This window comes from Panthera pardus, unplaced genomic scaffold (assembly GCF_024362965.1).
Source record: "Panthera pardus isolate Hobbes unplaced genomic scaffold, ASM2436296v1 HiC_scaffold_25, whole genome shotgun sequence".
Classification (NCBI taxonomy): domain Eukaryota; kingdom Metazoa; phylum Chordata; class Mammalia; order Carnivora; family Felidae; genus Panthera; species Panthera pardus.
In genome coordinates, this window is record NW_026526821.1 from 76,530,892 (window position 1) to 76,558,879 (window position 27,988).

At 41.1% G+C, this 27,988-nt stretch overlaps 1 long non-coding RNA gene across 2 annotated transcripts in view; it reads left to right on the plus strand.

Annotated features, from left to right (window-relative positions):
- LOC128773517 (uncharacterized) overlaps positions 1 to 27,988 on the plus strand; it is a 241,260-nt gene that overhangs the window by 43,107 nt on the left and 170,165 nt on the right. For both annotated transcript variants that reach the window (XR_008417854.1, XR_008417855.1), the window contains exon 3: positions 21,545 to 21,657. This is a non-coding gene — a long non-coding RNA (uncharacterized LOC128773517). The remainder of the gene's footprint in view (positions 1 to 21,544; positions 21,658 to 27,988) is intronic.

A 27,988-nucleotide genomic window follows, 5' to 3' on the forward strand; every position in this document is an offset into this window, starting at 1 on the left:
AATGATGCTATGTGCATTTCTGGCTCCTTCCTCATTTGGCCTTTTGGGTAAGCTGACCCGGAAGTACTGTTAAAGGTCCCCTGTAGGAGCTTGCTGCTGGGCTCAGATCTTTGGAGTAAATCGACCTCACTAGACAAACCCAGAATATGAAAATCTCTGTTTATCTGTCAAAACCCAGAGTCTTCAGTGACATGCTTTTAAAATAGCATGCACCTTATGTATAAAAATATTATTCCATTTCTACCTAGCTTTCCCAGGAATGCATTTATTATGTAAAATAAGACACACCTGTGTAGTTTCCCAAGGCTCCGGGTCCTGTTGCTTCTACTGCTGCTCCATTCTTCCGCTACTGAAAATAAACGTGTGAAAGGCTTGCCACACACCGGGATATTTTATTTTAAGCTAATTGGACACAAATAATTTTAATTTGGGTTATGATCCAAGTGAAGCTGCAAGTGAACTCCTATTTTAAGCCAAATCCATCTCTCTAAGTGACCCCACCAGATTTTTTTCTGCCATTGAAGAGCGTGCTCCTTCTCACCCTTTTAGATTCTGCTAGCACAGATATTCTTTAAAAAACAGGTAGGCTTCTCCGGGCTATGTGGTTCTTCTTTGTCTGCCTGGTGCTGTTGAAGGGCAAAGGGCATTTGAAAGCATTGGTCTTCACATAATGCTACCACCTTGCTCTTAGCTCCTTCCATCACCACATGAAAGTTGCCGTGAAAAAACACACATCAAAGAACGAGTCCCATTGAAAAGGCGAGTGCTGCCTGCTGAGCTGGCATTCAGAGCCAGGGCTTTTGTTTCAGTGGTGACTCTGACTCTCCTCCACCGAGTTTCCTGTTAACTCTGGTGCGGGTTCTGACTCTCTCTTGATGATATTGGAGTGTGTGTTTGTGGCACTCACTTTTAATCAGTGCATTTGAGTTTCTGAAGTAAGAACTTCTTTCTCCAGCAGGTTGAAACTTTTGAATGGAAACATCATGTTTGGCTAGATTTGAACTTAGTCCAGTGATACGGTTTTAAATCTGGGCCCCCAAATTTAACGCACATTTCGGGAAGAGAGATTTTCCTTTCTTATTTTCTTTCTTCTTTTTCCCCTTTATCGATGGTTTGATAAGTATGCTCATCTTTTGGAGGGAGAGATGCTTCCTTGAGAAGGGTTTATGTGGGGACTATGGCAAGAGGCAGTGTGTCTGGCCCTTTGCATCCAACTTGGTTCTTCCTGCTTTGCCCCCTCCCCTCCTCACCACTCTATCTGCAGAGTGTGAGGGATGAAGTCTCTGGCCGAGCCACCGATCTGCAACCAGTGGGCATCTGCTGCTAGTTCAGAAGGTTAGGCTGAGGTGGGCATTACATTACACACAGAGACTTACAAGTCTCTGAAAATGTCATAGATATCTCTTATCAGATTGCCCAGCCAGCCACAGGTGGTTAGCGGGATGCTCTTCTGCTATATCTTTGCTAATGGGCCATCATCTGTCCCTTTTCAGGGTTCCATACCACCATTTACTTAAGTGGCAGCCAGAACCCGCATTAGATGCAATTATGAACTAGACAAAGCTGGCCTTCCAGACTTGTCCGTGGTCCTCTTTTGCTCTTCTCTGCACTCTATCCCATTGTCCTTCAGACCTTTCTTACTCTGCAAACAAGTTCATATAGTCAATAATATTGTAATAGCTTTGTATGGTGGCAGATGGTAACTATACTTATCATGGTGGGTATTTGGTAATGTATATAAATGTCGACTCTTCACGTTGTACACCTGAAACTAATATAACACGGTGTGTCAACTATGCTTCAATTAAAATTTAAAAAAAAAAAACAAGTTTTCAGTTTTAGAGCTTTGTGGAGTTGAGTGCGGAACTTAGCTTGTCCACTGCTTTCCACAGTTGATCTACATAGAGCCTTTTCCTGGCTCCCAATCTCTACCCTGTGCTCCAAGCAGAGCATTGCTTCCATTCTTAAGCATTTTTATCTACTAAACAGTAATGAAGAATTAAAGGTTGACTTAGGGAAAGAATACTGCTAGAATGCTTCTGAAATTCACCAGTTCTATTCCAACACTGTCATTTGATAAATGAGGAAAATGATTTCCAGGATGGTTATAATTCTTGACATAGTTAGTCTGGTGGCAGAAACAGAATTAAAAACCAGATTTCCTAAAGTCATCCTCCTGTCTTTTCTTTTATATCACCCTGTGCAAAAATATTTTTGACCCTTGGGGCTTTTACATTTTGAAAGGAGTTAGAATTTAAGTTCATGTTTGAAAGAATTTATCAAACCCTATAAGTAAGCTTTAGGCATAAGCCATCAGATGGAGAATTTGTGTGCTCATATGTGCAATGACAGCTTCAGGATTCTCCTGGAGACTGAAATTACAAAGTATAGGGTGGCCTCTTGCTCTGTCCCCAAGTTGTGGCATCCCAGGTGCTTCCTCTACCTTTCTGCAGCAGGAATCACAAGCATTTGCTACCTAGTTGCAGTGCCTCTGTTCCATGAGAATTTTAAATCAGAAGCAGCTTCTGTCTGCGGTGATTATTATGCCTTATGAGAAGATTCAGGAGCATGCTCCTGAATGAGTATGAGAGAACATGAAGTCCTCCAGAAAATCTGAAGTCAGCTCCACCATATCAGATTGTACCAAGTATATGCAAACTCTCTCTGAGAGTTCCACAAAAATGTCCATTTAAAACTCACTTCTTATATCTGGATTTCTTCCCTCATCAGTTCTTCACAAACATTCATTCCTTAGCGATATCTCCATGAAACAGTGTATTTCCACTCTTGGATAACAGTTCTAAGAATAGTTAATTTCTACCTGTGGAAAAAAAAGTATCATTATAATGTAAACTGGATTTGCAGCCTACATTCTAGAAAGACATGTGGCTTTCTTGAGAAATAGATGAGTTCCTTTGAAATTTTTGTTGCTATTTTTAAGGTGTCTTGTGCACAAAATGATCTTTCCATACATTCATATAATGCTCAATTAATATATAAAGCATTATAAAATACATTATTTTGTCAGATTCTCAAAACCAATCAGCCAAGTAGGTAAAGCAGTTGGAGTCAGGATGTTGAGTTAGAAAGGTGGAACCATTTTTCAGGATGGGAACCCGAGTCTATATTAATAAGCTTTCACATTTTGGGAAGCGGTCCCCTGCTGGAAAACTGAATTGCCACAGTTAAGTGAAAGCTGTAATTAATGCACTACTCGTACTGTTCAGCAGGAGGCAATAGAGTTAAAGTTGGCTTTCCATTTTCTACATAATTTTTAAGCAGCGCAACCTTCCCCTGGTACCTTTCTCTCATACTCAGGTATCATTTCCCTCCACTTCAACCCTATCTTCCTTATGCTCCTGACCTCCCACTTTATTAAATCTTGATTTTGAAGTGGAAGGATGGAACTGATGCTGATGTGTAAATTTTACCTGATGTTCTGCTATCTTCATTCATTCATTCAAAAAATATTTAATCAGCTTCTATGATGTGCTAGATACTAGAGAGCAGTGTGGAGATATTACACTGAACAAAACAGATACAATTCCTGCCTTCATGGAGCTTGCATTCCTGGGGTAAAGGCAAATGTTCTATCACTCAAGGGTTTCGCTTGCAAGCAATCCATTTTAAAATCGGTTAACTAAAGCAAAAAAGAAATTTATAATTGCTCCGGAATCAATAGGAAGCTTAATAGCACGTTCAGGTTCTGAAATGGGCAAGACCTAAATGTAGCTAGGCAGCAGGGCAATAGAGACGAAGTTCTTCTGGAATAGTCTTGGTAATGCATGCTGCTGTCACCAGTGTGTTAGACGCTTGGTGCTAATGCAGTCCCATTCTCAAGGTCGCTCTGAGTGATTTCTCAACTATTTCTGTGTCTTTATTTTACTTCCTTAAGATTTAAAATCTTGAGTTAGAATGTTATATTGTCTGAGCCTACTCTTTAGCTGCTAGCCATGTAGAAAGGGATATCTGAACTCTTCGTACCTGCAGTGGGAGGCAAAGCTCATCCTTTCAACAACACACACTTGTTATTCTACCTCAAGCATTATATTCTTTTGCAATTGTGAAGGGCAATGTGAATCATGATAAGAAGTTTTAAATATTATACTAAGTGCAACAGGAAGCCACTGAAGTGCTTTAAGATAGAAAGTGATAGGTGTCAGTTTACATTAGAAAAAGAAATTTCTATGGCATTTTTGAAAGCCCCAAACAGGAACTTGACAGCAATATACTTCCCACAGACATTGGAAAACTAGCTTTTAATTATTTATATTTGACTTATTGTTAATTATTATCATTATTATTATTATTACTATTTTAGAGAGAGAGTGGGAAGAGGGGAGAGAGAGAGGGAAGGAGAGAATCTTAAGCAGGCTCCATGCCCAGCACAGATCCTGATGTGGAACTCGATCTCATGGACCCTGAGATCATGACCTGAGCTGAAATCAAGAGTTGGACACTTACCCAACTGAGCCACCCAGGTGCTCCTATAATTATAATTGTTAGAGTAATATATGTATGTTATATTACTTTAGAGTAAGTAATGCTAGATGCTGTAACAATGCCCAAATCTTAGTGGCTTATTTTATTTCTTATTCACATAAAGTCCAATGCAAGTGTTGCTAGTTACCAAGTAGTCTTCAATATGGTCCTTCAGGGACCAAGGTTCCTTCTATCTGGTGGAACCACCATTCATTTCAGCCTTGGATTCTTTTGCTGGAACCTCAGCATATGGCCAGGAGTCAGGGAAAGAGAGGGAGTAAAGGATCATGTGATAATGTTTTCTAAGCCAGGCCTAGAAATGCTTCTGTTACTTCCTCTCATATTCCATTGGCTGGTACTCAGTCACATGGCCATTCAACAGCAAAGGATCCTGGGAAATATAGTCTGTGTGTCCAGGAAGTGTAGGGAACAGGTTTTAATGAACGCATGACAGCCTCTGTCATACAGATAAAAACTTATAGGCAAGAAGTGTTATAACAATAACAGCAACAACAAATCAAATCCTTTCCACCCTCCTAGCCCCTTTCAGTCCCTTAAATCGACCACTTCCAACTTGTTTTGAGAAGATGTGACAGTGAGAATGACCTTACACTTAGCTCTATGCAGCATACACATTGTGGAGGAGGAAGAATTCTACATTTCAGATTGTTAAAGTAATTCTGGATCAGGGATGCAGAGTTCAGTGAGTTGTGTCACTGGCCACTTGGGTGGAAGCATCAAGGTCACCAAAGACCAGGGTTTGTGAGTCTCAGGACCTTTCACATTTTGAGCTGGGTAATTATTTGCTGTTGGAGGCTGTCCCATGCACCATAAGATGTTTAGCAGAATCCCGGCCCGTATCTGCTAGATACCAGTAGCTCTTCTCCCCCTAGTTGTGACAATAAAAAGTGTCTCCTGACATTGTATATGTGCTCTGGTGGGCAAAATTACCTCTGGCTAAGAACCACTTCCAGAGAGGTTGAACCTGGGGGACATAGAGGAAGGTGGATCTCATTACCGTGGGCCTCAGATTATGGCACCCCTGAGCTTTTTGTAAGAACTCCCCTTAGCTTGCATTGTAGAGAAAGATGAGGGTGTGGAGGAAGAGCGTGGATGGGCCGCTTCAGCATAAAAGACTGTGTTAGGTGCTTTATGCCATCATCCCACTTTAAGATCGGTGAGTAGCTTGTGTCCGTGACTGTTTCCATCCTCTGTCTCTCATCCCTGTCGCAGCTGTTGGCCAGGAACATGACAATACTTGAGGAAAAGTTGGGCATTTGGGACAGAGGGAGCTGGGTGTCAACTTGATTTACTTGCTGTTGCCCCAAACTTCGGTTTTTTGTTTTGGGGGTTTTGGGTTTCTTTTCTGAAGTGCAGCCCCCTGGTGGATAAAGATTGACTCTACATCCCTGATTCAGCTGCTCTGTGGAGACAGAGACATTAAAAAAGAATTAAGAGTGAAGACAAGTATATTGATCTCCCTCACCAATCTCCTCCAACCGATACCTCTTAATCACAGAACAAATTGGAGTCCTGGTAAACTACTTTAATGAGCATCCATTCTATTTCCCAGTTCACATGATTGGAAGGGAAGCTGTCTTCCTCCCTCCCTACCTGGCTTCTCTTTGTGTTGTGATTCACTCATACCGCATCTATATTTCATTTTATGTATACATACATATATATATTTTTACATTTTTATCTGTGTTTTGCCATAGCACTGGAGGTTTATTATTGTAGATCATCGTGAGGCACCTGAATATTTTGCAAGACAATGAGCCTCTAGAATCTCAGTATCCGAGGAACTAATTTTGTGCAGCAAGAGGAAAAAAAAATAAGGAAAGAAAAAGGAAACAGTAACTATACATCTGGTTTCTAGACAGTATTAGGATGGCATAACTTGTTCCTGTCTGAGTGAATTCAGTGGATTTGTATTGTACAGTGCCTGCTTAAAATGTGTAGCCAAATCAGAGCAGTTCTTTAAATTAAAAACAAACCCCATGGCTTTCACAGCATTGCGAGTGTGCCTCCTATTTGCAACTCTGTTCAGGTGAAACCAACTCTTATCCCAAGAGGGTGGGCAGGCAGGAGAGCTCTTAGTGCACAAGCATAAATTTCTTCGTCCTTCCAAATGATATTTTATAAAATTGTAAAGGAAATTGACACCCCAAAGTGCCTGGGTAATGCCATGTCATAAACTTCATAGTGTAAATTGGAGAGCTGGGGTGGGCTTGTGTTCTGAGCAGCAGGCTGCATACCCGGAAACTGGGTCCCTGTTTCCAGGTCTGTTTCTGGTTTTGTGTCACCCAGGGGAAATCAGTACTTTTGTCAGGGCCCCGATTGCCCATCTCCAAAGTGTGGATATACACTTCACTCCCTCCCTTTCTCTGTCCCCAGCTGTACCTTGCATTATTGGTATTCAGAAAATAGATGAGCCAGTGTTTATGAAACACTTTGAAACTCTGAGTGAAATAATCTTATGCAAGCCTAAGTTGTTATCAACTGTATTGTTATCCTTATCGTTACAATGTACATGCTGTTGCATATTTGCAAATTACATACAATAATTATCTGAGTACATACAGTAATTCAAGTACCATCACTAGCACTTGACATTAGTATTTCATAGCAACTTGCAGGGCAATAAATAATGTTGGGATTCTTTCCCTTGACACTTGATTATTTGTTCAGGGCTCAGAATTTGTTAGACATTGTAATTAGGAGAATTTAAGCCATATCTTCCAGGGGCTTTGTAATCTCTGACATCTTCTCTCTGGCAATAGTCCTGTGTTGTAAGAGGTTCCCAGAATACTAAAGCTGCTGGAAACATTTGCATTTACTCCTTCAGTGTTTTCATTTTGCAGATGAGGAAACCAAGGTTCAGGAGATCAAGTGACTTTCCCAAGGCTGTGTACCTAGTTAAGGTGTCAGAACTGGAATTCGAGTATCTGGATTTCTGGTTTAATCCTCTTTTCACTGCCCTTCACTACTTGGGAAAGGCAGAAGAGAAAAGGGATAGAAAAGCAGGTTTGATTATGAAATTCCTCAAGGACGATAGAACCCCAAAGTGTTAGGAGTTTAGAAGTCTTCCCAAATGCACCCTAAAAGAGTAATTGAGGTTGACAAGAAAGGTGAAGGTCAAAATGTAGCCCATGGGTTAGAGATGTTGATGGCATGGTTAGAAGACTGTAGGATCGGTTTCCCTAGAGAGCCTTGGCATCATCACCTAGTGTGAAGTCATAGTCCTTGAAGTTGTTCTCGTCTCTCTGGGAAGATAGTGGATGGGCTCCTTTCCACCACCTTTACAGCTGGGATGTAAATGAAGACTGTCAATTCCTGGCACTCATCCGTTGCCTTCTAAAGAACACACACCAAATAGTTAGCTATTGATGATGGTGGACGTGAATGTTGGGGCGGGTGCCAGGGGTGGAGTATGGCAGCCACCTCGCTGCCTGTGGAGCAGTGATTGCCATTACTGTGTGGAAACATTTATGGTTGACCGATATTCTCCAGGTGATTCGTGGGCTAGTCTTTCATCGTATTAATATTTTCTTCATAATACAGGACTATTCCTGGCATGAATTAGTAATGTGCTTATGATATTTAATGGCATTTAGACAGTCGCTGTTTGATTGTTATCAGCGGCAGTGCATCTTCCCATTTTTTTCTGGTAGGAATCCTTTTTTTCCAGTCAGTCATCAGAGATCACTTTTGCTTTAGTAGGCTAAACTTCAAACCTAAGGACTGATTTTGGGTAGGGAGATCCATATTATTCCTGGGAACATGGAAGAGTTAATTACATAGCATGGCACTGAAGTTGAGCGTAGTGTTGAGAATACTACACTAGAAGACAAAGGACCACGAAACTCACACTGACTTACCTAGCAAGTACCTTTGTAGTATAACAACTCACTTAACATTTCAGGGCCTCACCTTTCTCTTCTGTGAAATGACAGAATTTGATTAAATCAATTCTAAAGCCCCCTCTAGTCATAAAATTATAGGAATCTAAGTGAATTGAAAATTGATGGTACAATTTAGGAGGAAGCTTCCTGGGATATGGAACTTCTAGAAGATGTGATTGCAATTCTTCTGGAACACATAAATTACAGTAAATGACCCAAGAGTCAGAGCCCTGAAGTATCGAAGCTTCCAAGGTATGAGAGAATAGCTTTATTTTTATGCTGTACCCAAACCACTCTTTCCCCAGACATGACAAGAATATTTCCAAACGTAGATATTGAGTGATGACATAACAAAACATTGGCCGTCACAGACAATCTCAGTGTTTCTTAACACTATGTGACAGAATGGTGTGCCGTGTCAGGTCTTTCTTCTAGGCCCAGGAAGGAAGGGGAGCAAAAGAGAAGCTGGAGGGGAAGCAGAGAAAGGAACTGAGGCACAGACTTGCTGAGCTGAGTGTTTGCTAGTAAAACGGCACTAAAAACACATCTACTTGGTATGACTGAAAATTAATAAAGCTGATTCTCGTGTGGCTAATAGGATCCATCCTATGTTCTTATCATGTCATTCCACATACATTAAAACAAAACAAAACACTGAAACCCAGTGGGGTAGCTCTTTGATCTGCCACCAACTTGGCAACAGAGAATTTGCCCTCATGAATTGGAGCCACACAGTGTAATTTTTCATTGTGACATAGAATTCCTATGACAGAGGGGTTCCCTTATTGCCCAGTGCCACCACCAGTGAGGTTCCATTGTGTGTGTGTGTGTGTGTGTGTGTGTGTGTGTGTGTGTGCGTGCCTCCAGCCCAGTGCCCAGTGTGTTTGAGGAATTACAGTAGTTTAGGGAAGAGATGTCGAGAAACCTCTCTTGTTTCTGCAAAGCCATCTTAATCATGCCTGCCTCTTTTCTTTGGGTTGATTTACATAGCAGTATGACATTTCATCATTAAGGAAGCAGGTCCCAATCTTCTGTGTCTTTTTCTTGGCTTGTCTGGCAAGCAGTTCTCTTTTGCAAGCTATGAAATCCTTAAGGAGGACTTCCTGGCAAGGGAAAAATCCTCAGTCATCCAACAGTCTCTCACTTTTCTATTTTAAATCTTGGCCATGCACATATGGTTGGGCATGTGTGTCTAAAAATTTCTTCCACATTGACTAACTTGAGCTATTTAATAGATTGTGCTGGCCGTGGGCCTCTACAGCAAATCCTGTGATGCTCATCTCCCTCCCTGGGGAGGCAGGAGACCGCCTCATGCATTTGCCTTTGTGCTTTCCTTGTAATCTCCCTCTCTGGCCCTGTTAGAGCATGAAAGTTAAAGCCCGCTTCTTTGCTCATTTTCTTGCAATTAACATTGTCTTTGCTCTCCTACTTCCAGCAGAAAAGTGAGATCTCCAAATATCTTGGTTAATGTCCCAGCAAATGCACTCTCCCTGGAGCTTTGCTAGGGATGTTCTAACTCATTTCTAAGGACAGGAGAGCTTGAGGATATTTCTACCCTCTGCTCTTTAAGGCCTGATGGTGTATATGTGTGTATGTATGCATGCATACGTGTGTGTCTGTGTGCATGTGTGAGTTTAATGTGTCTGAACCTTCACTTTTCCCCGAAATTTGTAATCTCTTGTCTCCAACAGTCCCAAACACAGACCTGGGTCCTATTAGGTTCTTAGAAATGATGGGTGAAGTGAATTCGAAAACAAAGCTGGGCTCTGGCAACTTTTCTCCTTCTTCCAGTTGTAGAGAATAGGGCCAAAGGGACACAGGAGCACGGTAGAGGCTTGCACCCAGAGCTCATCTCCAGCTGTGCCTCTTCCAGGCATGAAGCCCAAACCCCCACGGTTTTCTCAGCAACTTAGCAACCCCGAGAAGCTGGCAAAATGATGCCCTGTGATCCAAAAGAATAACTGCCCTGCCAGAAGGTGAACTGTTCTGTCTTCCTGAAAGAGACTGTTCCTAAGAAGACAAAGAGCAATACTAACAATAACATCGTCATCATCATCATCATCATCATAATGTGGGAGAAGAGCTGTACGTGAATACCAAGTAGTTTAGAAGCTTGCATAATTCCCACCCCCCACCTCCCCACCCCCAGGAATCCTATACGTTGTCACACTCTATGCCTGGACTGTTTAGCACTGTCTTAAAACTCAGAGCCGCTCTAAGAGTGGTGATATTATCCTCCTGCTGGGGAGGCCCCAGAAACTTCGGGTTTTGTTGAATGTTAAATATGTCCCCTGAAGTTTATCACAAACAGCATGAAGGAATAAAACTCCACGTGGCTCGTGTTCCGTAGATCTTCCTCCCCACTGAAATGACAAGCCCTTAAGTTAAAAAAGTCCGAAGGGTATGTGATAGATGTGAACATCAGGCTTACCTTCTCGGAGGGGTGCCTTGGCAGTGCACGTGGTTTCAAACTTTATATAAAATAATGCTGCTCTAGTAAATGGGAAGAACATGTTGTCGTTTTTGGACTCCAGACAAAGGCAAGAGTAAACATGCATTAAAACGGAATCTCTATTTTTAACTCACCTTTCTCTTTCTAGAAATCACATCAAAATTGGATGACACATACTACTGCATATCTTTCAAGGCTGTAGCAACTTCCCAGCAAAATTCACAAAAATCATTACTTTCCCACTGCTAGTCAGATGGATAATGTCTGAAGGCACCACCAACATTTTCTCTGGATTCTGAGGGCTCCACTTGGCGAGAAGTGGTTGATTTGGACTTTGTAGCTCATTTAGCAGCTCTCACTTTGTTGTGGTCTCTGGGAGGAAGGTATTTAGGTGATGTGGCCCCCTTTCTCCTTTCTCTGCTAAGCTTCCTCAGCCCTTGGAAAGCTGTTTGTTTATTTTGCATTTCTCGTTTTGCTTTTAGTTTGTTTCTGTATCTAGACGTGCTACTTAAGGCATCCGCCCCAAGCGCCTCAGGACACTGGGCATCCTGGAAATGGGGCACACATGTCTGTTTATGGGCTTTGAAAGCACGTGAGCAATGGCACAAGGGACTTGGGATCTGCTGCCCATGGAGCTTCTGTCATGGCTCTTCTCCTACCCCTCTGCTGAGAGGAAGGAACACCCAGGGAGGGAGTCTCAGCCTTCCTTGACATGCTGTTTGGGGCCTACTCCTAATAATGAAGGGGCAGGAGCCTGAACAGAAGAAATGAATATTCCCACAGAATCATCCTGAGGCTTTCCAGGTATTGCCAGGGTAATACCTGTAATCCTTGCACCGCCCTCACTGTGGTAAGGGCTTTGCATGTATTACCTCTTTATGCCTCCAGACCATGCCTTGAGGCAGGAACTGTTATTCTCCTAGTTTATCAGTTGGGAAACTGAGGCAGAGGGTGGCCGTGTAACTTGACTAAAGGTCACAGAGCAGTCAGACCATCCGGCACCAGAGACCACACTCATAACCGCTCTGTTCTCCTTCCTTCATGCACCACACCTCATTTCATCAGTGCAAGTAGCTTGTAAGCCAAAAGTAAAATGCTCAAATGTACTGTCCTTTGACTACCAAGACCTCGAGGCCATCTTTCCATCACAAGTGGTGCATGAGGCTTGATTTTTATTTTTCTTTGTTTGCACTGATCCTCACTGCTCACTTCCTAAGACCATTTTAGGAATGCCAGTGGCATTGTTTTTAATTTTTAACACTTGCCTGAAAATACACAGATAGTCCACAGGCATAGCAAAGTTCTGTCTGTAAACACACCCACGTTGGGATTGAATGCACGATCTTACGTTAGTACCATCTATGACCTTACGGAACTAACCAGCTCAGGTGATGGAAAACAATCTGAAATCAGACTGATGCCCCCTCCCCACTGTATGTAAATTCAGCCATATACAGCATACTGGGGGTGTAAGGAGAGAGTACAGTGTTGCTAATTTGTGGCTTTTATTTTATGGAAATTAATTTTTTAACCAAATATTAGAGTAAATAACTAATATTCACTCTTCTAATAAAATGTTATGGATCCTCACTGTGCATATAGAACTATGCTAGATGAGGAAGGGAATATGATGATACATAAATAAGGGTCCCTTCCTTTGGGGGATTATAGACTAATGGGGAGAGATGATGGAGAATGTAAAGTCCCCCTCCCCCAAAATTGAAAGTCACAAGAAAGTAAATATAACAAGTTGTTACACCCAAATGACTTAGACACAGATTTCTCTGAATTGGAAAGGGAGAGGAGAAATAGGAGAACTAGCATTTATTACGAATCTATGCTATCCCAAATGCTTTTAAAATGTATTTTGATGTAATTATCACAACAGCCTTGTAAGGCAGACATGACTGTTTCCTCATTTTAATGATGAAGAAGCCAACTGATGCAGAAAAACTCCTGCCCTATCAGAGGGTGCACCATTCTGTCTTCCCTGTAACTATCACCATGGTTCCCTTAGATATTTGGTGGTAGACTTAGAGTTTTGAAGCCAGGCATTAGTTCAGGGAAGGCTTCTTCGAGGAGGCAGACTTGAGGTAATCAGGATAGAGAACATATGGGCAGAGAGCGGGAATCAGCATGGATACCCTGATGGAGAGAAGACTGTGCATACACACTGACCAGAGCAGACTTAATACTCTTAGGACATTTACTTAGGGGTGGAGTTGGAGATAACGTTAGAAAGAGGCATGAAGCTAGGTTTGCATCACTATGAACTGATTCTGGTGAGGAAACCATAATGCATGTGTACACACACACACACACACACACGCGATCACCAATCGTTTTGCCACATTCAATCTCGAACATAGCACCAATAATATTTCAACTCCACATTAAATGTATGTTTTTAAAATTTCATATCAAGGTATATGGTCTACGTAGGAAAATCAGCTCTTCTTCACCCTGTGATCATTCATTGAATTGTTGTTTGATGTCAATAAGCTGTGTAAACCCCAATGCTTGCCTTACCCTCTTACCGTCCCGCTCATTGCTTGCTTTACCTGAATAGGTCAAGTAGAGAAATCCCTGTGGATCCAGATGTGTGGGTTTTGCATTCTACCGGAGTTTTCAAGGGGACTAGAAATGGAAAGTAGCAACTACATAATCCTCTCTCTGGGACATGCATAATTTTCTAAAAAATCCCCTTTGCCTGACTTTATAATGTCACATTCTAAAATATTCAGGTTGCTTTTGTTGTTCTCTCCATAAAAAATTAATGATCATGAAAGTATTATCATGTTTATTTTAAAGCAACTATTTTCTACATTTTAATTAAAAGTTGTAATTCACCATCTTTTGACCAAGTTATCTTAAATCTTCATCTTATTGGTAATGGGTATTGGGCTAGATTCAGAGAGAAATACAAGCGTTACTTAATGCAAACAGTAAAATCTCGGCATTTCTAGAGATATGGTTCTGTTCATTTCATGTGCTGCGCTAACTCTGCCTTTTTAATTAGAAATATCCTCCTGCTTATGCAAGAATCCTGGGAAAGGGGCATTGTCTTATTCATTATGTATTCCATGAGAATCACAAGTGGACAAAACCAGGCATAATACAATGACTGTTGTGTTATTAAAGCACTTTAATAAGGTTGCTCCCTCAGTAGAGTGAGCTTCTCAAATACCCATTTCTTTTTCAAGAGGTGAGCTGCATGGAGCGAGATGTTCCATGCTTCTCTGGGTATGAGTGAGGCTCCTTTCTGTATGTATTTTACAGATTTCCGTGGGTGTACTACCAGACTAGTTCCTCTCCCTTTTTAGTCCCCTGTCCTGTCTTAGAGAGTGATGTCCTAGAAAGTATTGGATTTTCTATTTTTGTCCTGTAGTATATAAGAGGAAATAGTTTAAAATAATGATATATAAGGGAAAGTTCTGTAAACAAAGATCCACTACATTTGGGGCATTTCTATGCAGTGTTGCCCTGCTATATTTACCCCTCTGTTCTCCACCCTCGGCAACAAAAAACATATTGGTTAAGATTCTATCTGTAATGGTTTTCAGTAAAAACAAAAACTTTAATGGTACTAAAAATCTCTTTTTAAGAAAGAAACTGCAAGTTGTGAGGAAGGGTGGAAGGTGGGGAAGGAGGGAGAGAAGAAAGTGAGGAAGAATGAAAGGCAGAGAGAGAGGAAGGGAGGAAGGAGAAAAGGAAGGTTTTTTTTTTTTTTTTTAAGGTACCCACCCAATTGTAGCAAAGACTTATCTATATGCATTACTTTGATTTCAAATTATTTTTAGCATGGCTTTTATTGTACTCATTGTTACATACATAAATCTTTAAAGTAATACGTTTTGTAAGAAATGGTCATAAAAATTTACAGCCAGTAACTTTTCCCCTGTCCCTTACAATGATATTCTACTAAAACCATTAAATGGTTCTCATTAATGCCCTTTAAATGATTGTGTAATGACCCACAATCGCTTGTAAGTGAACAACCATTAAAGAATTACCAGTTCTTAGCATGCTTTTAAGTACAGCTTAAATACATGGGAGGTAACATATAATATATTAGAAAAAGTATTAAATTTGGAATAGTAAAAACATGATCATCACAAAAGAATGAGTAGGTGTGCAACTCTACCCTGCAATGACCATGGTTCCTACTGAACATATTATTACAGTAGGTTTTATGGCATTTGTCCTTTTTTCCATATTAAATCTTTTTCCTTTTTTTCTGGGATTAATAATAATAATAATAATCTCTGTCACAACAGGAGTGAAAGTGCATATAAAACCAAATGGGGGAAATAATTAAACCCGTGTGTAACAGACAGCAGCCTATCTAAACAAAAAGTGAACAGTCTGTCCCCCAGATATTTTCTACATGAGGGCAATTATTCATTTTTTCCTAACCCTACAGATATTGGGTAAGGGATGGTCTAAGCACTTGGATGACTGAATTTTTTACACTTCAAAGTGTTCTGCATCCTGGGAACATGGTCAAAGATAGTAAAAAAGAATAACTCTTCCTTGAAAGTGTGAGGTCAAATTAATCCTCTGCTATCCAAGGCATGTTTTGTAGCAAGCTTACCCACCCATGTAGAGTTGGGTGGTTGACTTACCCTAAACTACAAATGTCAAATTTGTGAAGAGTTTGGTGGCATGCGTTTTTGAAGTTCTTTCCATCCTGACAGACCTTGTTTATACCCAAGTGCCACTTATGGGGATGTGGCAATAGAACCAGGGCCGCAGGAACCTTATCACCAGATACAACAACACACAGGTTGGCAAGATACTGAAGTAAACGAGGGACAAGAGAAAATCAAATTATTAACTTCCATTTGTATCTGCTTACCTTGAAGACATTTCATCAGGGGGAGGGGGAGCTGGGGGCAGAAGTAGTTTGGGGCTGGAAGGCACAGCTGCATATTTTTTCCTGTGTAATTTTAGAAACCTGAGGTCAACATTAAATCCCCAGCTGGCATCTAACTGGCCTCCAAGGATTGATGTCACACTACATTTTCTGCTCTCCAGTAAGCTCTGCTTATCCCCACATGTTTCTTTACTTGTCTCCTTCTGATGCCGTGAGCCAGTGGCAGGGAGGAGACTCCTAATCTCACAGGTGATAAGTTAGACTTACAAAGGTGATCAGACTTGTTTCGCTATATCTTGAAAGTCTCAGCTTAGGTGTTACTTCCCCCCAAGGACCCTTCCCTAACTCCACAGAGTTGTTCCCTTAATGCTTATCAAATGCTAGTAGAATGCCAGAAGATCTGGGAGGGCAGGAGCCGTGTTGGTCCTATTCATGGCCAATCCCTCATCCCTAACACAGTGGCTGACAATGCTGTGCTCTTAAATAAATACCAGGTTATTAAACTCAGCCAGAAAGGTTGCAGAATAAATTCAGTTGGTCAACTAAAGCTGGATAATTCTAAATAGGTTACTATTCAAAAACAAAGCCATGTTGGAAATTTATAGAATTGTCGTTAGAAAGTGGAAATTTGGGCCTGTCAAGAATAAAATGAATCTCAGGCATTCCCCAATTTCTCCTTTCTGTGTCCTTTCTCCTGTTCCGTTCTGGTCCCTCCAGTCTCTGTCCTCTTTCAAGCAGCTCTGCTTCTATTATTCTCATCTCTTCCATTCCTCTCCTTTGCCATAAAGCCAAATCCCCTCGAAAAGCTGTTCTTCAGAAGCTGCTTCCACTTTACCCTAGTCCAAGGGTGTCTGTGCATCTTGAAACTTTGTTATATCGTAAAGAAAGTTTTTTTTTTTTTTTCCCTTGACTGCAGTTCTGGGTATTGGTGGGCTTGTGGGACGCACTTCCTGGGCACCCTGGAATTCTGATGGAGTGCTGGCAGAGAGTGGAGTGGAGGAGGACTTGGGTTAACTTGAAGACTGACCTAGGAAAAAGCATTTCCCTTAACGGGCTTGTAAAATACATCAAGCATAGAAACAAAGATGAAAACAGAGCACACACACACACACACAAAAAAACCCAACTCTTATTCTCTCAATATTTTCTTAGCTCTGTGTCAGCTGGTCGTCTCTCTCAGAGTCAGGGACCTTTCCCATCTCTGACTGTGAGAACACATCCAACTCTGAGACTCTTCCCTGTGTGCCTGGCAGTAGCTGCCACACTGTGTGTTATTTAAGAAGCTCCATTTGGCTCCATGCTCTACAGAGGAGAGGAACATATGGCCTTGACTGTTAAAAATATTCATGAGTCATGTTGCCCAGTGTTGAAGTACAGCCACCTCAAGGGCAATTTTCCAACAGCTCATATTGGTTTACAACATGGAATGAAGACCAGATGAAGTTCCAGGAGGTATTCAGAGGAGACAGAATGCAGTGACGCAAGTTAGAATTTGGTCACTATGCTGGGTTGCATGTCCCTTCTGGAAAGAGGCATGGAGTGTTAGTAGAATATCAGAGTGAGGGATCCCACTCTCTGGTTCCATTTATAGACCCCTTGTTCTGCTAAATCCTTCTGTAGAAAGAACTTGAGTAGACTTGGAAGTGAGGGTTACTCCATGCATGGACTCCCCAGTGACTTTCTTCTTCTTCTGTGACCACCAAGAGCTCACCTTGCCTCATGGCATTTGCTTGGTCTAGAATACTGCGTGCTTTAACTCCCATGCTGCTAATGGAAGGCTCTTCCAGGATAAGCATTCCTGGTTTAAAAACAAAAGAACAAAAAACAAAAAACAAAAAAAAAATTAGTTAAGGCTCCTAGGGAACTTCTGAAAAAGTGCAGATTGTGGATTTTTGTTATTGTTTTGGTGGTTGTTTTCATTTTCACATTTCTGAAGTTTCTATAGAAATGGTCCTGAGTGTGTTTGGCTTCCTGGGGACATTTTATGTTTTTTGTCAAACACCAATATTAAAGAAGCACAGTCAGAACAACTGGGGCTGGGGGATAAAACGACTTAGCTCTCAGATGGTCTGAGAGTAGACAGGTGGGACGTCTATAATAGCTTCATGATTTAGAATACAATGTACTGTTTGCCCTCTATCCTTTTTTCTATTGTAAATTAATCATTAGAGGGCTCTATCTGAAGCACTTTTTTTCTCACTGTGTATCCTGTTTCAACCTGCCCCATGCGGGCGACTGCACCTGACTGTAATTTGGGGAACACAAATTGCAGTGGTTCAGCACTTTGTGACTCCTCTAATAAGTTAATGTCACTCCCATCTCTGACACAATTCAATTCAGAAAGGTTGTGATGTATCATTAATGCATTAAAAAATGTTGTGTTTTTAGACTTGAATACCTGGAATTAGTTGGGGGCCTGACAATCCAAAACAGACTCTTTTACAGTGCTTGGGAGCCCTGAGGAAGCAATTCTTGTTTAAGCATCTGCGTTATTCAGGAAGCCCAAGTACTTCAAAGGTCTGTGCAGGATGCTCAAAATAGGCACCTTGCCAAACAGAAATTGAAACACATATACATACTATACTATTTGCCTTACAGAAATTAATTTTCAGCCAGCAGCACCTAGGATTATTTAATATTTATCTTTAGCAGCAGGAAGATGAATCTATTATTTTATGAGTTGATTTTGTTATTTTACCTGAGTGTTTCAGTCAGTCTTTACAGTAGGAGACACTTACGGTCTCCCCTATGCCCTGCCTGTTACCCTCTTTTTTAATTATTATTATTTTTTAAGTGTTCAGAAGCAGCGGGAAGGTTCATTTTTTAATCACTTGATTTCCCCCGTTGGTTCCCTGGGAAGAAGTGATCAGGTCCTTTCAGTAATCTGAGTAAATGTTGAGATCCAGGGTCCTACCAGTTAAATGGACTGTTTGGTGGTAGTAGGTGTTGAAGAAACATTTCTGGATTGCAAGTCAGAAAACTGAATTCTAGAGCCTCTCTTCACCTTTGTGACCTGGGAGAGATCTCTTAACTTTTCCCAAGCCTGTCTCCCATCACCTGTACCTAGGTAGATTAGAGTCAACAGTCCCTACCGGAACTCTTTCCCCTAGTGATTCATCATCCTGAAATGCCACCGGGTCCTACAGTTCCTCCTCCTGTCGCTGAGATCCCAGAGGGTTGTGTGCTATGTTGATTGTTTGTGCCTGTGAAATTAAAGCACCGAGAAAGGAATATGTCAGTATGTTGAATAACAAAATGACTGATAGAGTATCAGGGGGACTTGAGTGTATAAAAAGCCACAATATTGCAAAGCACCTTGTAGATGGGAACTGTTAAATATCAATGGAGCATTGCTGTGTCTGCACTGTCAGCGCTTCCCTGTGACCACAGTGAGAGAGATGCTAAAATGTCATTTCATGGACCACATTATGTGCTGCTTACGATGAATATTCCGGCCATGGTTTATTACATTTTTGATAAATTGTAACTTCTTGGACCCAAATTTGGTTAGCTTATCTCTAGTGCCATTTAAATCTTAAAAGACTGAATTTGCCCCAAAGATTTAATCATCATTCAGCAGCGGTCTGTAACCATGTGGTACTAATTTAAATTACTGTAGCAATGGACAAGTCTCTATCCAGAAATTAATAAATGCAATTTATAAGGAATGTTAAGTAACAACTAACAATTTAATGCTTTGTGAGTTTCAGCCAAACTGATTAAATAATTAAAACAGATTTCTAGGGATAGGGGAAGAGATTTTACCATAAAAGAGATAAACAGTTTGGGAATTGTATGCATTCTTTTAGACATTTAAGATAATTAAATCCAAAACCTATGTTAAAATAACACTGAAGGTCTGGTTTAAATCACTAGTGGGAATTGCTAAGTTAAGAGTTGAACACCATCTTCAATGTCTGCTCCATTGTTTTAAATAAGGCATTTGGGGACTCTCAGAGCACTGGGTCAGTTTATAGAGTATGCTATTGGTAGAACAATATTGGTCTCAAGCACAAATAAATGTATCAAATGGAACTACCCTCTCACCATGATGTTTCTAGGCTTTTACTAAGCGAAACTAGATGGTTAGAATCATCTCAGAGCTATTGTACCAACCTAAAACTTCCTGGTTTTCAAGTTCTTATTTGTTGAAAAAAAGATAAAGGAATTTAAAGATTATAGTTGTTTGGATGGAATGTGTAATAAGGATAATATGTACTTTGATGGACTTAAAATAGTTTACTTTGCAACAAATTATTGAGTGCTTGTACATGTGCAGTACAGGTATGTCTGAGATACAAAGATTAATAAATAAGGAATGGAAATGCTCTGTTTTCTGATGAATACTAAGTTTGTAGGCAGCAAAAGCAGATGGGTAGTCCCCTTGATAGAAATGACTATAGGTTACCATAGGGCATACTCCTTTTAAGGATAATTTTTTAAAGTGATTTGCATGAAGGGCTCAAAAGGTGCCCATCATTCATTCTTTGCATTGTGTCTGCATTCCACCAGCCCTGGTGGAGAAAGACTATTGAACCACTTCCTGCCTTAACTGTGTGAAAGCTGGATGGTATTTACAGGATGGAGTGGAAATGTGAAAGTTGTTTAAAAACCATCTTTTTTGGGGGAGTGCATAGCTAGTGAACACTGTGGGGGCTTCCTGCCTTAACTGTGTGAAAGCTGGATGGTATTTACAGGATGGAGTGGAAATGTGAAAGTTGTTTGAAAACGATCTTTTTTCGGGGAGTGCATAGCTAGTGAACACTAGCTGGTTGAATTTTCATGGAGCTGACCAGCTATTTGAGGGTTAAGTAGATGCCAGTTGAATGTTCTGTTGCCCAATAGGCTTGGAATTCATTACCTACCAAACTGAACTTATCACACTTTCCTGCAAATGTACTTTTCCTTATGTGATAACCAATTGCCCTGGTATGCCTGGGACCCAGAGGCTTCCCAGAATGAAGATCTCTTAGCACTGAATCTGGAAAAGCCCTGGCAAACCCAGATAAGTTGATCACCCTGGTTTTTACCTTTTTCTCTTGTCTCCTCTACCCTCATTAACCATACTTACCCGATCATTCTGGACTTTTCCAGTTCTTTTTCCACATTCAGATTTTTACTGAGTTCCATCACGTATTTCGTCTCTGCCTCTTCTCCAGACTCCTTGTTATTGCCTTGGCTCAAGTGATGTCTTGATGTTCCTGAACTATTGAAACAACTGCTAAACTGAACAACCTGCCTCTAGACTTGCTCTCACCACAACCTCCCCACGACCCAGCTGCCAGTGATATTTTAAGATGTCTATTCACTTTGTTAAGCCTTCAGTGTTACTTATTGCACCAAATCCCAATTTATATACATGAGGTAAAAAAGACTCTCTGTCATCTGGTTCCCGCCCAAATCTCCAGGCTCACCTCCATCCACACCTCCTCTTGAACTCTGTTCTCTGGCCATTTGGATATCCACTTGGGATTTTCACGGGGGCAGAATACTAATTCACACTTGTACACCTTTGGGTATAATATTTCCTCTTTTAAAAATGCCTTTCCCAGTCCCCTTTTCATCTCAGAAACAACTAATTATTTTTTAAGACCCACATCCTTTTTGAGATGTATAAACACAATGTGATGTTCAAGCATCACATTCCTTTATGAAATCCTCCTACCCCCAGAGTAAAAAGTAAAAGTGCCTAGTATACTCATCATGGATCTAAAACACATTTTACAGTTATTTATTGAGTTGTTAGTCTTCTGTTATAGATTATATATTTTAGTGTAGGAACTTGTATTGTGGTGATGAAAAACTGATTTTATTAACATTTATTTTTAGGTTTTGGTATTTGGTCTGACACATAACAGACCCTGAAATGTTGGTGGAGTGAATGAGGAATCTCTCATGCTGCATCCTGGGAACTATACTTAGACAGCAATGCAATGTGTGTGGTGAGTTTCCAGGCACTTTGATAATGCCCTTCTCCTTTCACCTGGTTGAAACTTTTAGTACTTATTTACCTGTTTATCATTTCACTATTATGTCATCTATTTGCTCATAGAATAACTTCCAGAAGCAGATTTTATGTCCACAAGTTAGAAGAGGTACCATTTTATATCGTTTTCTTTTCTTATGTTGTATTCGTTTTCATTCAACTCTAACAAACACTGTTGACTGCCTATCCAACATCCATCTCCCCACCCCATGACTTATCCTTCCAAACAGAATCCTGTGTATTCCAGGGTCACCTTTCCGCTGCAAGATTGTGTACTTCTGAAAAGGTTGCTTTTCTTCCCAAGGAGGGTGTCTCCTGATTAGTCTAAGGCAATCCTAGTGCCCACATATGTAAAGCTACCTAAAGACAGCTTGAAGTTCTTGTGATACAGTTCTGGCCAATGAGATGTAAGACAAGTCTGTTGGAGATCTTGTGGAAAGGTTTCCTCTTACAACAAAGGTACCAGGAAGAAATGGTCTCTTGTTCTCTGAATGTCATTCTATCTATATGTAACACCTAAAACTACTGTGCCATCTTGTGACATTGAAGGAAGCCAGCCTTTGGGTGAAGCCAACACTGAGACCAACATAGCATAAAAATATAAGGAACCCAATTATGGTTGTCATTATATGGAGTCTCTGATCCTGCCCTAGCTAGAGCCCTCATTCTCGTTCTTCTAGACTTGTAATTATGTTGCATATGGTTGAAGGTCTCAAAATTTACACAGACAAGTTTAACATTGTAATCTGAGAGGGCCAGGGGCATTTGTTTAATACATACAATATGGAACTTTGAAGGTAAGGGTAAAAATGAATAAAATATACTCAAAGGAAGAAGCCAAAATGACTACCTGAGAAGATTCAAGTTCTACCATTTATCAGTAACTACTTTGAATGAATCAACCAATGAAAGAGGATTCTGTTCGAGGAATTACAATAAGTGCTTACAAAGAACACAAAGTCTAAGCAGTCATAACCTTTTTCTGTGTGAGCTAATGGTCTCATTAGGGAGCTGGAGCAGCGACCTAAATTACTATAAGATAAAGAAGAAAGTAATGGATATTATGGTAGTGATAATGATCTAGCATTTTACTGAGCAGTCACTATGTACTAGGCACCATTCTGAGTCCTTCCCAATAATTTTTATTTGCATCAGCTGTATTTTATCTCTCAAATATTTTTCTCACAGACCACATCCTGTAAATACTTATATGCCACTATACTTGTATAAGTCTCTCCCATTCTATGAGAGAGAGAGAGAGAAGAAAACCACCATCTTTCCTGACTTTCCTTTCCTTTCAAGATACCGCCTTATTTATCTTTACAGACTTCACCAAGTTTTTTTTATTAATAAACTTTATTCTTTTTAAAAATTTTTTTCAATGTTTATTATTATTATTATTATTACTATTATTATTATTTTGCGAGAGAGAGACAGAGCGTGAGTGGGGGAGGGGCAGAGAGAGAGGGAGATACAGAATCCAAAGCAGGCTCCGGGCTCTGCACTGTCAGCACAGAGCCCGATGCAGGGCTCGACCTCACGAACTGTGAGATCATGACCTGAGCCAAAATCGGTTGCTTACCCGACTGAGCCACCCAGGCGCCCCTAAACTTTATTCTTTATTCTGTTTTAAGTTCACAAGACAATCGAAGCAGAAAGTACAAAGCTCCCATATATCCCTGTCCTCACATGTACATAGCCTGTCCTGCTGTCCGTATTCCCCACCATAGTTTTGCTACAATCAATGAATCTATATTAACACATTATCATCACCCCAAGTCCATAGTTTGCATTAGGGCTCACTCTTGTTGCTGTACATTCTTGTGTTTGGGCAGATGTAGAATGCATCTATCTCCTGTTGTAACAGCACACAGAATAGATTCACTGCCTTAAAAGTCTCCTGTGCTCTGCCTGTTCATCCCTCTGACCCGCTTCTCCAAGTTTTTTTAAAAACTAAATAAATGACCCCTTGTTCTACAAGTCTGTGACTTTTCGCATCATATTCATTCTTTGATCCACAGCACTTATTTTCATCCCCTTCATTTTTCTGAAACTGCCATGAGAGAGGTCACTGTGGACCATGATGCTGACAGCTCAGTGGCTGCAGCCCTGCTAGTTACTTCTTTTGCCCTTTCTCCTTTACAGCATCATCTGTCGAGTTGACCCAAAACAGAAGCCTCTCCCTTCACTTGTCTCTCACCCGTCGTCCCCTCTTGCTTGTTAATTACATCATTCTGTCTCCAAAATGTTTATTGTGTAAGTTTCTCCCAAGAGGAACAACTTTTCCTGCCTCTACTTAGGCTCCCATCTCCCCTCCTCCAGATGCCTACAAGCACCTCCGAGCTTATTCTCACATCAGCCTGTACCCTACAGCGCAAGTTAGAGTAACTTTCTAAAACATCATGGTCTCCCTGGCACTCACCGTTTGAAACACTTGAATAGTGTCTCTTTCCCGCAGAATAGCATCTAAACTCCGTGGCTCTGCTGTGAAGGTCTCCCCACTCCCGCAGCGGTGCTCCTTCCCAGGCCCTCCTCCAGCCTCTCCTCCTCCACGCTGTCTCTTCTGCCTACACTGGGGTGGTCTGGCCCTGAGCATGTGTCCCTCCACCGCCCCGTGACTCTGCACAGTCTGTTCTCTTGGTGTAGAGTGCCCTCTCTCCCTTGTCCAGGTACTGAATTTCTACTCCCGCTGAGCCACATTGCAAATGTTTTCTGCCTTCCTTTAGCCTTTTCATGGAACATCAAAACTGTTGTGCTGTGTTGTCATATTTGTCTACGTGCTCTTAAATGTGAGCTTTTGAGACAAAGTACTCTGTCTTGTTCACCTCAATATCTCCAGTACCTGGCATAGGGCCTAGTATTTAATAAATGTTTGTTGCATTAAGGCTATTGCGATAGAGTAAGCAGAGTGTGATGGGAGGTCTGAGAGGGAGCAACTGGCAGGGGAGCTTCATTCATTCATTCACTCATTTATTCATTCAACAAATATGTGCAAAATATGTACTATGATTCAAGCATTCTTCCAGGTATTGTACATAGTGAACAAACAGAAGGATGTCTTACACTCGTGGGAGATAAAATTCTGTTTTATTTTATTTTATTATTTTTTAATTTTGTAGAGGCAGAGAGAATGTGCAAGCAGGGTAGAGGGGCAGAGGGAGAGAGAGAGAGACAAAGAGAGAGAGAGAGAGAGAGAGAGAGAATCTCAAGCAGACTCCACACTCAGTGCAGAGTGGGGCTCAATCCCACGATCCTGGGATCATGACCTAAGTCAAAATCAGGAGTCTGATACTCAACCAAGTGAGCCACTCAGGCATCCCAGTAACATTCTATTTTAGTAAGAGAAGACAGATATAGTGAGTTTGGCAAAGGACCAGTATCATGAATGAATGAAAGGAATAAGACAGAGGTATAAGGCATAAGGAATGGTAAGGGCCATTGATAAACTGATCACTCCATGACCCACCCAAAGGCACTTAAACTCACATTAAAACATCAGTAACAGCAGCTATGCATGACCTGATCCCTGATCATATTCCAGGGGCCAGCTTTAGCCAGTAGACTACCCCTTTGTGGTCCTTGTTGCAGAGGCATCTTTGGTCCAGATCTTGTTCCTTGAAAAAGCAGGGAGAGGCAACAGATCCTTGGATGCTGGCAGAATATCCTTACTAGTTTTACTCCAGTCTACCTTGATAACAGCACCTAACTGTGGCTTATCCTCTTTATCCTATGCTTATAGAGTAATGACCTTTTTTTTTTTTTCAGCAACCATAAATTGTCCTGAGAAAATAGTCTACTTGTATTCCTTGGAAGGAATACCCTTGTACTTGGAGATCAAAATCCCAACAATGAGAGTGCCAAGGAGCAAAAAAAGCATGGACTTCTCATTGAGAAGTTTGGGTGTTTTAAAACAACTTCTGTAAGCATGCTTTTTAGGGGACAGGAGAACAAAGAAATGTTTGCCATTAGTATGTGTGTGTGCAACGAGATGGCAGAAAAATAAACTTCATAATATTTTAAAGTTGAAAAGACCCTGGAAGGTAGCTCTAAATTAACCCTTTCATTTTACACATAGGGAAACTGAAGTTCAGGAATCAGTGACGTACCCAAAATTGTGCACCTCGCATATATTAACACAGTGTTAATGGTTGACCATCTACCTCTGCTCTGTGTTAGCAGCCAAGGGTTTCAAGCAGTTGGAGATATATTTAAGGCTCTGACCAGCAAATTTAAGTTTCTTTCCAAATTTCTGTGATTGAAATAGCCAGCATCTAGTGGGGAAGGGACCTATGATAAAGGTAGCTGGAGATGGGTTATAGTTGGTAGGAAGATGGAAGGATGGCACATGAAATGTGTTTAACTCCAGCCAGAAAACTGAAGCAAGAGGTTTTCAGAATCATAAAAGTTCTGATAGTATGTGGGAGAATAGTACTGTTTACCTATTAAATTATTTATGCATCCAGTTCACCTATTAAATTATTCATTCATTCATTCATTCACTCAGAAATGCTGGACCTTACTGTTAGTTACTCTGAGCTAAGAGCTGAGGAGGACATAATATGACAGGATGCTCCTCCCTTTCTGGGCTCAAAGAGCTCACAGTCCCACAGAGAAGCCAGATGTGCAGGCAAATCGTCACAAAGCTCTGTGCCACGTAAACATGTATGTTGTTCCAGAATAAAGGGAAAGCCCACCTGGACGCTGAAGGCAGTTTGCCCCAAGTCAAGTGCTGTATTAAAAATACTATTGCATCCTCCCTAGTCATCCTCTAACAATGCTGCCTGGGCACTAATAATCCTCTGAAGAATCTTTCTCCCTCGAGCAAAATTAACCTGCTTCGAAGATATGATGAAAAGGTTTCCTGCTTCTTTTGAAGTTACAACACTTGCCAAGTGATGTACCCTGTGTTTCCGTGACACTGTTCCCGGAAGGACCAAGGCCCCTGAGTCATAAGATGGCAGTCATTCTCTGCAGCCATTGGCTCCGGAGGAGCAGGCATTTCCATCCATCTGCAAAAGGAAGAAGAATTAGCTGCCTGCTTGAATCAACCGTATGTGTGTTGGTTGAGAGTTGTTATGAGACGTACCCCTGACAAGAGCCGAGTTGCCCAGCCAGCTTCCCTTTATCAGATGGGCCAGTGCCAATCATCATTGTTCTCGCAAGGTGATAGCAGGAGTCGTTCCCCGTTAGAAGATGGTGGCATTCTGGCAGGGTCACCGTGGCGTTAAGATGCATAGCATTTGTCAGGTTTGCCTAGGACTTCTGGAGGTTTAGTTATGAAACTTGTTAATTGAGCTATAAATATAGCTGCAGCCTTTGCCTTCCAGTAAGGCAGTGTGTTAATTTGGGTTTGGCAGGGGGATGGTGCAAGCTGCCAATGTTATGTTAGGATTAGTAACGTGCAGTACATTTTAACTCCACTTCCCCATGTGCCACGCTTTCCTCCTCTGTTTGTTATCTTTCTGAGGGAAGAGAGAAGAAGAGAAGGCAAGCTCATCATCATGGGCATCTTACGTTAGGGATATTTATCTGCAGACCTGCTTTTCACCTTACAAGTCTCCAAGTGGAGAGGGTTCGAAAGATAAATGAAGAAAGCCATGTGCACCACAGCAGAGGGCTCAGCCACAGCCTTCTGGCCCGAGATTAGAGTCACTAAGGTTGCCAACAGCAGGGTGTTTCTCTTGTTTCCCCACCCCCTCCCAAACTCCTCTCTATATTTAGGACATCCCTCTGTACATTAAGGTGAATGTGATAATAACAAATACATGTTCTCCGTAATAAAATCATGTTCCCCCGTCTTTTTACACACATGAAATTACATGTGGAGTAGGTTTGTTTGCTTGTTTCTCCCTCAAATACTCATCAAAGGGTAAATGTATTGCTTGCTCATCTCACTGAGAAAAAATGTGTGGATTTTAAGCTGTACATAAAAACAACCTTGGCTGTGTACTTTATGCTCACAGGGGAAAGGAAAGGGTGCTGCAGAAGCAGTCATAACATGCCTGCTTAGAGATTCTTGATAAGTATTAACTGAATGAATGAATGAATGAATGGGTGAGTCTCAATTAAGCGGAGTTTCAAAAGAGTGGAGTTTGTAGATTACCCAGTCTGCCATGTCTGCTTTCTTTTCTTAAAACACACAAGTGACCTGGAAATAGGTTGGCAAAAATATAGACTTCTGTTTGTTGGCATTGTGGTAGAGGAAAGAACTCACTTCCAGCTAAGTGGTATCAAACATTTAATTTTTGTTTCCTGAAGCACCTGGCTTGAGTAGAAATACGAAAGAA